Raw genomic sequence first — 10,209 nt, forward strand, 5'->3', positions numbered from 1 at the left:
TAACTATCAGTTAATCCCTAGCTCATAGCAGACATCAAATCAGCTCCTTCTTAATACACATGTCACAGTTAGTGAATGTGAAGGGCAACCAGGAAGAAAGTCTACATAAAGCTAAAATCCTCTAGTTTATGTAGATATCTATGTTTGTGATGTTAGTTATACTTGCCTTAAAATTTTCTCAAATGAAATTGTTTTGTGAATTTAAAACTCGAGGTTGTGATCATTATTTATTTACACATGTTTTCTTTTTTTTTTTAATGTAGACCATTTTAAAGTATTTATTGAGTTGGTTACAGTATTGTATCATTTTAAGTTCTGGGTTTTTGGCTGTGAGGTATGTGGGATCTTGGCTCCCCGACCAAGGAGCGAACCCCCTAAATTGGAAGGTGAAGTCTTAATCACCAGACCACCAGGGATGTCCTAACTCCTATTTTTTTCTTAATGAGAATCTCCATCTGTCCCAAGTGTTCTCTTGACTCTCCTTGAGTGGAGTTAGGATGACCTAACCGGGCACATCTCCTTTCTCAAAAGCAGAGATCAAAGACAACAATCCTACCCAGCTTGATGCTCATGGGAAACGTGTTTCTGATTTTTACCTACAGCATACAATAAGCATAGTTCTATTACCTAATGCATGCTCAGTTACTTCAGTCATGTCCAACTCTCTGTGACCCCATGAACCATGGCTTGCCAGGCTCCTCTGTCCATGGGATTCTCCAGGCAAGAATACTGGAGAGGGTTGCCATTTCCTTCTCCAGTGATAAAGTATGAAGTGAGTGAAATGAGTGAAGTGAAGTCGCTCAGTTGTGTCCAACTTTTTGCAACCCCGTGGACTGTGGCCTACCAGACTCCTCCGTCCATGGGATTTTCCAGGCGAGAATACTGGAGTGGGTTGCCATTTTCTTCTCCCTGTATTACATAAACATAATGCCATATGCAATATTATTCAAAGTTGTGGCCTGTTCAAGATGCCTAAAGAGCATGTAACCCCCAAAGTCCCCTAAATAGATTACAATCTACCCCTGCATTAATCCAGAGGTGCAGTTATATTCCTAGAATGTTGTATTCTTAGAACAACACAGTTGTTCCCTTGTTTAATTATGTGTAGGTGAGCAGAGTCCCCTCTACGCCAGGAATGTACTGGCTCTGGTGCTATTTCGTTACCCCTTGCTCTTTCTCTGTATTTTCCCTCATGCGCTGTTTTTTCTAATGTTTTTTTATTTATATTTGGCTGTGCTGGGTCTTCGTGACTGCTCAGGTTTTTCTCTAGTTGTGGTGCATGACCTTCTCATTACAGCGGCTTCTCTTATTGCAGAGCATGAGCTCTAGGGCACGTGGGCTTCAGTAGCTGTAGCACGAAGGTTCAGTTGTTGCGGCTCCCCGGCTCTAGAGCACAGGCTCAATAGTTGTGGCACATAGGCTTAGTAGCCCCTCAGGAAGTGGGATCTTCCCAAATCAGGGGTCAAATCCATGTCTCCTGCATTAGCAAGCAGATTCTTTGCCACTGGGCCAACAAGAAGCCCCACTCATGCACTGTTTTGTATGACTCTGCTATATTTCACAGATTTCTGCAAGCTACCTTCAAGCTTTCTTTGGAATGAGACAAGGTTTTTCCTATCCACACACAGAAGACCCAATTCAACTCAGGCCTCAATTACTATAAAAACTTTCTGGCAGGTTTCCCTGCCTGTTTTCTCCTCTCGCAATGTTGGATTCCTCTTCCTTGAGCTGATTTCATCCCTTTACCCAGCTGCTCACAATCGCGGTTGCTTGGTAATATCACTGTGGTAGATGTAGTCTTCAGGTTTGCATTCAGAACCCTCCATCATGTGCCCACACACTTCCAATTATATCTCTCACGCTCACTGACACAGAGCCTGTGCTCCAGGTCATCCAAAATGATGTCATCCTCATCTTGCCATTCTCAATCCTGCAGAACCCAACTCCCGCAACTACTATCTATACTGCCTTTGGAAAACCGCCTAAACTGCAGCTTTCCCAGCTTGTTTCTTCAGTTATTTAATAGAAAATGGAGATGGATGGATAGACAATGGGGTCCTACTGTAGAGCACAGGGAATTATATTCAACATCCTGTGACAAACCATAATAGAGAAGAATATTTTTTAAAAAGAATGCCTACATGTGTATAACTGAGTCACTTTGCTGTACAGCAGAGATTGGCACAACATTGTAAATCAACTACTGGGCTTCCCAGGTGGCACTAGTGGTAAAGAATCCGCCTGCCAACGCAGGAGACATAGGAGATGCGGGTTTGATCCCTGGATCGGGAAGATCCCTTGGAGGGGGGCACGGCAATCCACTCCAGTATTCTTGGAGAATCTCCCACTGGAGAATCCCAGGGACAAAGGAGCTTGGTGGGCTACAGTACACAGGGTCGCAAAGAGTTGGACATGACTGAAGGGACTCAGTAGCAGGGTACTTCAATTAAAAAAGAAAAGAAAATGGGAGACTGACCTAAAGAATGCTGTGCTTAGTGAAATAAGTCAGACAGAGAAGGACAAACACTATATGATATCATTTATATATGGAATCTAAAAGGTAACACAAACGAATACAAAATAGAAGCAGACTCACTGATATAGAGAACAAACTGGTGACTACCAGAAGAAAGAGAGAAGCAGGAGGGACAAATTAGACATGTGGGATTCACATATACAAACTATGTACAAATACATAAGCAGCAGGCACATACTACACAGCACAGGGAATTACAGTAATAACTGTAGTAACTTCTAATGGAGTCTATCCTGTAATAACTTAAAATGGAGTCTAATGTCCAAAAATAAAGAATCATCATACCAGACACCTGAAATTAATATTGTAAGTCAACCATTCTTGAATTTTAAAAAAAGTTTTATTTAAAAAAAGGAAAATGGAAATAATACTTTGCATGGTCTTTGTGAAAAGGGGTAGCATATGAAAGTGCCTAGATTAACCAAACACATAATGAATAAAAATGTCTGTCTTCTAAAGTGCCTGGCATATAGTTGGCACGAAATACAAAATGTTTCTGAATATACTATTTTTTTACTTCTGCTCATACTATTAGCACAACTCTGAAAAGCTCTGTACCCTCCTCAATCATTAGTTCCTAAAGAGTAGGCAAGGGTACCCAGCCCTCGGAGTCAGACAAAGGGAGGTTTACATCCTGGCACACTGCACTTACTGCTGCATCACCTCAGGCAGGTAGCATCAGCATCCTTCTCTGGGGCTCTTCCCTGGTACTGCTGAAGCAGGGGACCCAGGAGCACAGGGAAGGATGTCCAAGGCATGACTGATACAGTCATACTGAACATAATCCGTACTGTATCTTCTACGACTATTTCCTTCATATTAAAAACTGACAGGTGTCTAGTTTGGCTCAGTTTGAGATAAGATGGTTGAGTTGGTCCTTTTACCCATAGCACTCAGGAATGGTAACAGTTGAGATAGAACAACATGTAGACTCCCAGAGGAAAATTTTCTAGCTGTTAGCATGCTGAGAACAAGCCTGACAGTAACCGTATCACCTCCTCAAAGGGCCCCACACTAAGAAATAAGAATGATGATAAAATGGGACTTGTGATGAAAGAAGAAGTTCAATTAACCATAATACTTGATTCCCAAGCCACTCTGGTTAGATTTCTTTAACCTTATGTAAGTATCTCAAGTTGTGGCTTTCCCAGTGGCTCAGCAGTAAAGAATCCACCTGGAGTGCAGGAGTCACAGGAGACTCAGGGTTGATCCCTGGGTCAGGAAGATCCCCTGGAGGAGGAAATGGCAACACACTCCAGTACTCTTGCCTAGAGATTTCTCTGGAGAGAGGAGCCTGGCAGGCTACTGTTCTTAGGGTATCAAAGAGTCAGACACGATTGAAACAACTCAGCATGCATGCATGCAAGTGTCTCATGTTACCTTTGCATATCGAAAATAGAGAGTTTGACAGTGAGTGGGTGCTTTGTGTTTACTTATGACTGAATACAGGCTTTGCTGCCTCTAAAAATACATGACACATACTTTACCATGTGTAAAGTAGCTAGTGGGAAGCTGCTGTATAGCACAGGGAGCTCAGTTCAATGCTCTGTGATGACCTAGAGGGGTGGGATGATGGGTGGGAGTAAAGTCAAAAGAGAGGGAATATATGTATACAAAAAAAAAAAAAAGAAGAAGAAGAAGTATATTTCAGAAAAGAAAGAGTGAACCCATGACAACATTGTAAATCAACTATACCTCTAATTAAAAAAAATTTAATCAAAAATTAAATAAACAAATAAAACACATGACACAAATCAAAAAATCACATTCCTTCTGTGATAAAGAATCCTCACATAGAGTTTTTCCCAGATTCATCAGATCCAAAGACAAGCTATGGTACCAGCACATTTTGTCTTGGCACAGCCTTCATCAATAAGTTTTGCTAATTCTAAGAGTTCCCAACATCTCTAAGTATTAGATTACTGCTGAGACTGGTACTGCCAAACCCCACAGCAGCATTCCATCACCTACCCCACCATGAAAGTGAAAACTGAAGGTGTTAGTCACTTAGTCAAGTCCAACTCTTTGTGACCCCATGGACTATAGACTACCAGGCTCCTCTGTCCATGGAATTCTCCAGGCAAGAATACTGGAGTGGGTAGCCATTCCCTTCTCCAGAGGCTCTTCCTGACCCAGGGATCAAACCTGGGTCTCCTTCACTGCAGGCAAATTCTCTACCATCTGAGCTTCCAGGGTAGTTCCCAGCATCTCTAAGTACTAGATTATTGACTAGATTGGTACTGCCAAACCCCACAGCAGCACCCTATCACCTACTCCACCCTACTTGATCCCTATTCCTAACCAACTTTAAACTTAATGTGAAATAAAGAGAGTTCCAGAATTCAGTTTCCTCTAGGTTCATTCCCTAATTCCCCCTTTGTCCACTCTGATTTATTTTACACTCTGTGTTAGGGATGGAATTGTGTCCCTCCCCCCAAAAAAAGACACGTTGATGTTCTAAACCTCTAGTACCTCCAAACGTGACCTGACTTGGAACTGGGTTTGTTGCAGATGTACCTGGTTAAGGTGAGGTCATGGGCTTCCCCGATGGCTCAGTGGTAAAGAGTCAGCCTGTAATGCAGGAGGCTGAGGAGATGCAGGTTTGATCCCTGAGTCGGGAAGATCCCCTGGAGAAAGGAATGACAACTCATTCCAGTATTCTTGCCTGGGAAATCCCATGGACAGAGGAGCCTGATGGACTACAGTCCACAGGGTTGCAAAGAGTTGGATATGACTGAAGTGACTTGGCACACACGCAAGTATCTGAGGATACTTTTGCACACCTGACTGAAGGGGAGGTCATACTGGACTAGACGGGCTCTTAATCCAATACGACTGTGTCCTTATAAAAGAGAGACACACAGAAGGAGGAACCGTGTGATGACACAGAGACATGGGGAGAAGGCAAAGGAAGACAGAGGCAAAGATTCAAGGGATTGAACTTGCGTCTCCTGCACAGGCAGGTGGATTCTTTACCACTGAGCCACCAGCAAAGCCAGTGCTCATGGATACCCATGGATTCATGGCCACCTTCCTTTAAAGTCTTCACGCTTTATCCCCAGCAGCATGCTAAGACTTCCCTGGTGGTCCAGGGACTAAGGTTTAGTGCTCCCAGATTTGATCCCTGATCAGGGAACTAGATTCCACATGCTGCAGCTAAGAGTGAGAAAGCCACAATGAAGGTCAAAGATCCCATGTGCCTCAAGTAAGACCCAGCACAGCCAAATAAATAAATGTTTTAAATAAATGAATAAATAACAAAGTGATGCTGTCACAAGCCAAGAAACATCTCAGGCTCCCAGAAGCTGGAAGACATGGGGGAAGGATCTTCCCTTGGAGGCTTCAGAGGAAGCCTGACCCTGATAATGCCTTGATTTTGGACCTGCAGCCTCCAGAACTCCAAAACAATAAATTTCTGTTGTTTGAAGCCACCCAGTTTGGGTACTACATTACCACAGCCCCCAGGAAATTAATGTACCATGAGTCTTGCTTCATTCTCAGACTCGCTTAGAATACGAGCTCCCAACTCTGCACAGCACTAGACAGAACGTATGTCAGCCTTCCCTGTGCCATTTTGCATTGCCTTGAGTTTCTTCTTCCTGAAATTGGAAAGGGCTCATGGATTGTTGTGGTTAAGCTGCTAAGTCATGTCTGACTCTTCTGCGACCCTATAGACTGTAGTCCAACAGGTTCCTCTGTCCATGGGATTCTCCAGGCAAGAATACTGGAGTGGCCTGACATTTTCTTCTTCAGGGGTTCTTCCTGACCCAGGGATTGAACTTGCGTCTCCTGCACAGGCAGGCGGATTCTTTACCGCTGAGCCACCAGCAAAGCCAGTGTTCATGGATACCCATGGATTCATGGCCGCCTTGCTTTAAAGTCTTCACGCTTTATCCCCAGCAACATAAAAGTGTCAGGGCAGTGCAATGACATTTAAAGAGGAGATCCTTCTGATTCAACAGTTAAAAGCCCACACAATGTGCCCATAAAGTGAAAGTCACTCAATCGTGTCTGGCTCTTTGTGACCCCATGGATTATATAGTCCATGGAATTCTCCAGGCCAGAATACTGGAGTGGGTAGCCTTTCCCTTCTCCAGGGGATCTTCCCAACCCAGGGATTGAACCCAAGTCTCCTGCATTGCAGGCAGATTCCTTACCAGCTGAACCACAAGGAAAGCCCCAAAATACTAGAGTGGGTAGCTTATTCATTCTCCATCAGATCTTCCTGACTCAGGAATAGAATTGGGGTCTCCTGCATTGCAAACAGATTCTTTACCAACGAAGCTATCATAAACTACCATAAATATGTTCCTAGAGGAGGGCATGGTAACCCACTCCAATATTCTTGCCTGGAGAATCCCACGGGCAGAGGAGCCTGGTGGGCTACAGTCCACAGTGTCACACGGAGTCAGACACGACTGAAACTACTTACTAGCACGCATGCACTGTTTCTAGACATCACATTTTTCAAGCAGCTCCTGGAAATACTCTTCTACACTGACTCCAGGGAGCTGACCACTCCGCATCCAGTCATGTTCGATTTGGATAAGGATGGCAGCTGTGGTCAACGGAACCACCTGCAAAACAGAAGCTGAGTACTGCAAATGCAGCCAAGGGCTTGTCTGATGTCAGGTTGGGTGGGAGTCCCAGGAGTGGAAGCCATCTAGCGAGGTCTCCCTTTTTTCATGGTTTATGTTTTTAACTATACTCCAGTTCAGTGAAACGCTCCAAGAGTAGGGCCCAGATTTGACTTTTAAGAACCAGCTGTCTGACGTCTCCTTTTAAATTAACATAGGCAAACAACGTTATCTCCGTGTTAACAAAGGAACCGTCTCCTCCGCCCTTTGCGTTCCTCCTAGAGACTTGGGTAAATGAAGGCCTCACTCGGGCCTCCTTGCTAGCGCATTTGCTCAGGGCGGAACCGGTGCCAATTCAGCCAGCTCCTTTATGGGAAATGACATTCGGCAGCCGGGCCTGGATCTCCCGTAAGCCCCACATATTGTGGAGGCAGCTCGGAGGCCACGCTCGGCTCAGTCAGATGGTGCCCACAGCTGCCGATGGTGCCCTGAACTGCTCTGACCTCCTGTGCATCATTTTCCTTAGGCTTTCCTGGAAACCTCCTTCCTCCCATGTCCTTCTATGCCCCTCTGCCCACATTCAGGATAATGGACATGTCCTTGTCAGGACGATTAATAATAATAACAATAAAACTTAGAGCTGATGCAAGTTGTCATACAGCAGAAACTAATGCAACACTGTAAAGCAATTATCTTCTAATAAAAAATAAATAAAATAATAACAATAGGTGATAGCAGTAATAGGGACTTCCCTAGTGCTCCAATGGTTAAGACTTCACCTAATTCAGGGGATGCAGGTTCAATCCCTGGTCATGGAGCTAAGATTCCCACATGACTCGGGGCCCAAAACACAAAACATAAAACAGAGGCAATACTGTAGCAGATTCAATAAAGACTTTTAAGGGTCCGCATTTTTTAAAAAACTTTTTAAAAAATAATAATAAACTTTCAGGGAGCAGACTAATAGGAAAGGAAATGAAGTATGCTATGTAGTTTTTCTTGGGAGGCAGGATTTTTATTTTTCTCCCTTTAAAATGTTAGCCTTTTTTTTACTTTTCTGAAAGTGCAGGGTTTGGTTCTTTGATTTGTATGAGGAGCCAGAGAGGTTCTACAAGGCAACTTTTGGTTCCTGTTTCTCAAACCTACAAAGTAAGCACAGAGAAGGCTGGGGCACAGCTCGGAAAAGCCATTAAGTAGGTGCTGCACAGGGGACTCCCAGGTGGCACTAGTGGTAAAAGAACTCGTCTGCCAATGCAGGAGGCCTAGGAGACGTGAGTTCAGTCCCCGGGTCAGGAAGATCCCTTGGAGGAGGGGACGGCAACCCACTCCAGTATTCTTGCCTGGAGAATCCCATGGACAGAGGAGCCTGGTGGGCTATAGGGTCGCAAGAGTTGACATGACTAAAGCGACTTAGCACAGACTTCAGAGCAAGCAAGCGCAGTTTACATTCCCCCCTTGTGAGAAGTGAGGCTAGCAGCCTAGGTGGGGAGAGGGAGGTGGGTGGGGTGAACTTATACATAGTCATTTTATACTGTGCCATCTTGCAGCAGATTTTCTGAGGACTTTGTGTGGGTTTGTTAGGGAAGTAAAAATTGGGTCAGAATAGCTTCACACTCTACTATAACATTCCTTGCATTTTTTTTTTAACAGCCTCAATTTAGGCAAATCACATTCATGGATCATTGCTAATTTTCAAAACAATGACACAAGAAGACTCTGGCTAAAAAGGAGTAACATATTCTAATCTATTCTTGCTTTCCCCTAATCTATCACCTCAGTAACAAGGGACTCAAAACTGATCTGTAAATATCAAGCCTATTTTGCCAGGAAGATAATAACAATATCTTATGTCGAAAAATCTGAATAAGCCTGAATAATTTTTTTCAAAAGCAAAAGAGTATTTTTAAATGGACACAGGATTTTCCGTATCTATTTAGACAACATGATTATCTAATTTATGACTGAAAGGAAATAGAGAGTATCATAAAATATACTGAATGACAGAATCGGGATTCAAAATTATTTCAATGTAGGAAAATTACCAGAAAATCTGACATGATTGTATAACATGATTGTAATATTTGTAAATCCTGGCCCTTGGAGCTCAAAAATAACAATTATATAAGGAAGAATGAGGCAGCTGCAGTTAAATAGCAATCTTTGGGGAAATGACCAAATAAATTCTGTTAAGTACAAACTCAGTATTCAGTGACCTGCCAAGCAAGTTAACATCGTAGATATCCTTCTAATGACATAAGGAACTCAGACAAGACCCCTTCTCTCTTAATCACTGTCCAAGCCTCACCTGGTGTCTGGAAACTTCTCTGCTTCTGGGTAGTGCTCATTAAAAGGAGCCCACACCATCCAGACCATTTCTGAAAATTTGAAGATTCCCAAACTCGTTAATAATCTGAATACAGTTAAAGGCTTTCTGTTCAGAAAAATGCACATACATACAATTTTACATTCCCTTTCCAAATGCTCACAGATTCCTCAGAAAGTCTAAGATCGACAGTTATTTAGGGATGCCTGATTAGGAACTCCTGATCTAGAATGTAACCAGAGCAATCGGAATCAGAAGAGTTCTGGAACTGAGGTTCGTCTTGACTCTCAAACTGAAAAGTCCACTTCACTCATTCCTGCGGAAACCCAAGACTGAGGTGGTTCAGAGAAGCAGTCGCTGACTTTTACCAGATCATGCTGGTTTTCTACCATCACATAACCACACCATACACTAAATCCAATCATCTCAGCAAATATCAGTCAATTATCTGAAATCCTTCCTTCCATGAACATTCAACTAAGTGATGTTTTTCCATTTTAACTTCTTACACATATAGTTAAAATATTCATTATAATTTATGAAGCACTTACCCATGCCAGCCACTGTGCCAAGTCCTGTAGACCCTTCTCCTTAGTTCAGGCGAGGACACTGAGGAAGGAGACGTTGGAATCACTTAGAAGTCGTCACGCCCACGCCAGCTGTCTGCTCTGAACCTCATGGCTCCTGGCCCGATGAACAAAGCAAGCTGTCTTCCTTCAGGAAGTGCTATTGGGTGTCCCTTTCCTGAGCCCTGGTTACCAGGTCACATTCAC

General features: G+C 43.4%; 1 long non-coding RNA gene across 1 annotated transcript in view; it reads right to left on the reverse strand.

Annotated features, from left to right (window-relative positions):
* LOC132342200 (uncharacterized) overlaps positions 1 to 9,860 on the reverse strand; it is a 30,818-nt gene extending 20,958 nt beyond the window's left edge. The window contains exon 1 of the long non-coding RNA XR_009490488.1: positions 9,419 to 9,860. This is a non-coding gene — a long non-coding RNA (uncharacterized lncRNA). The remainder of the gene's footprint in view (positions 1 to 9,418) is intronic.
* Positions 9,861 to 10,209: the final 349 nt, after the last annotated feature.

The sequence above is a fragment of the Bos taurus genome, chromosome 14 (assembly GCF_002263795.3).
Source record: "Bos taurus isolate L1 Dominette 01449 registration number 42190680 breed Hereford chromosome 14, ARS-UCD2.0, whole genome shotgun sequence".
NCBI classification, from domain to species: Eukaryota; Metazoa; Chordata; class Mammalia; order Artiodactyla; family Bovidae; genus Bos; species Bos taurus.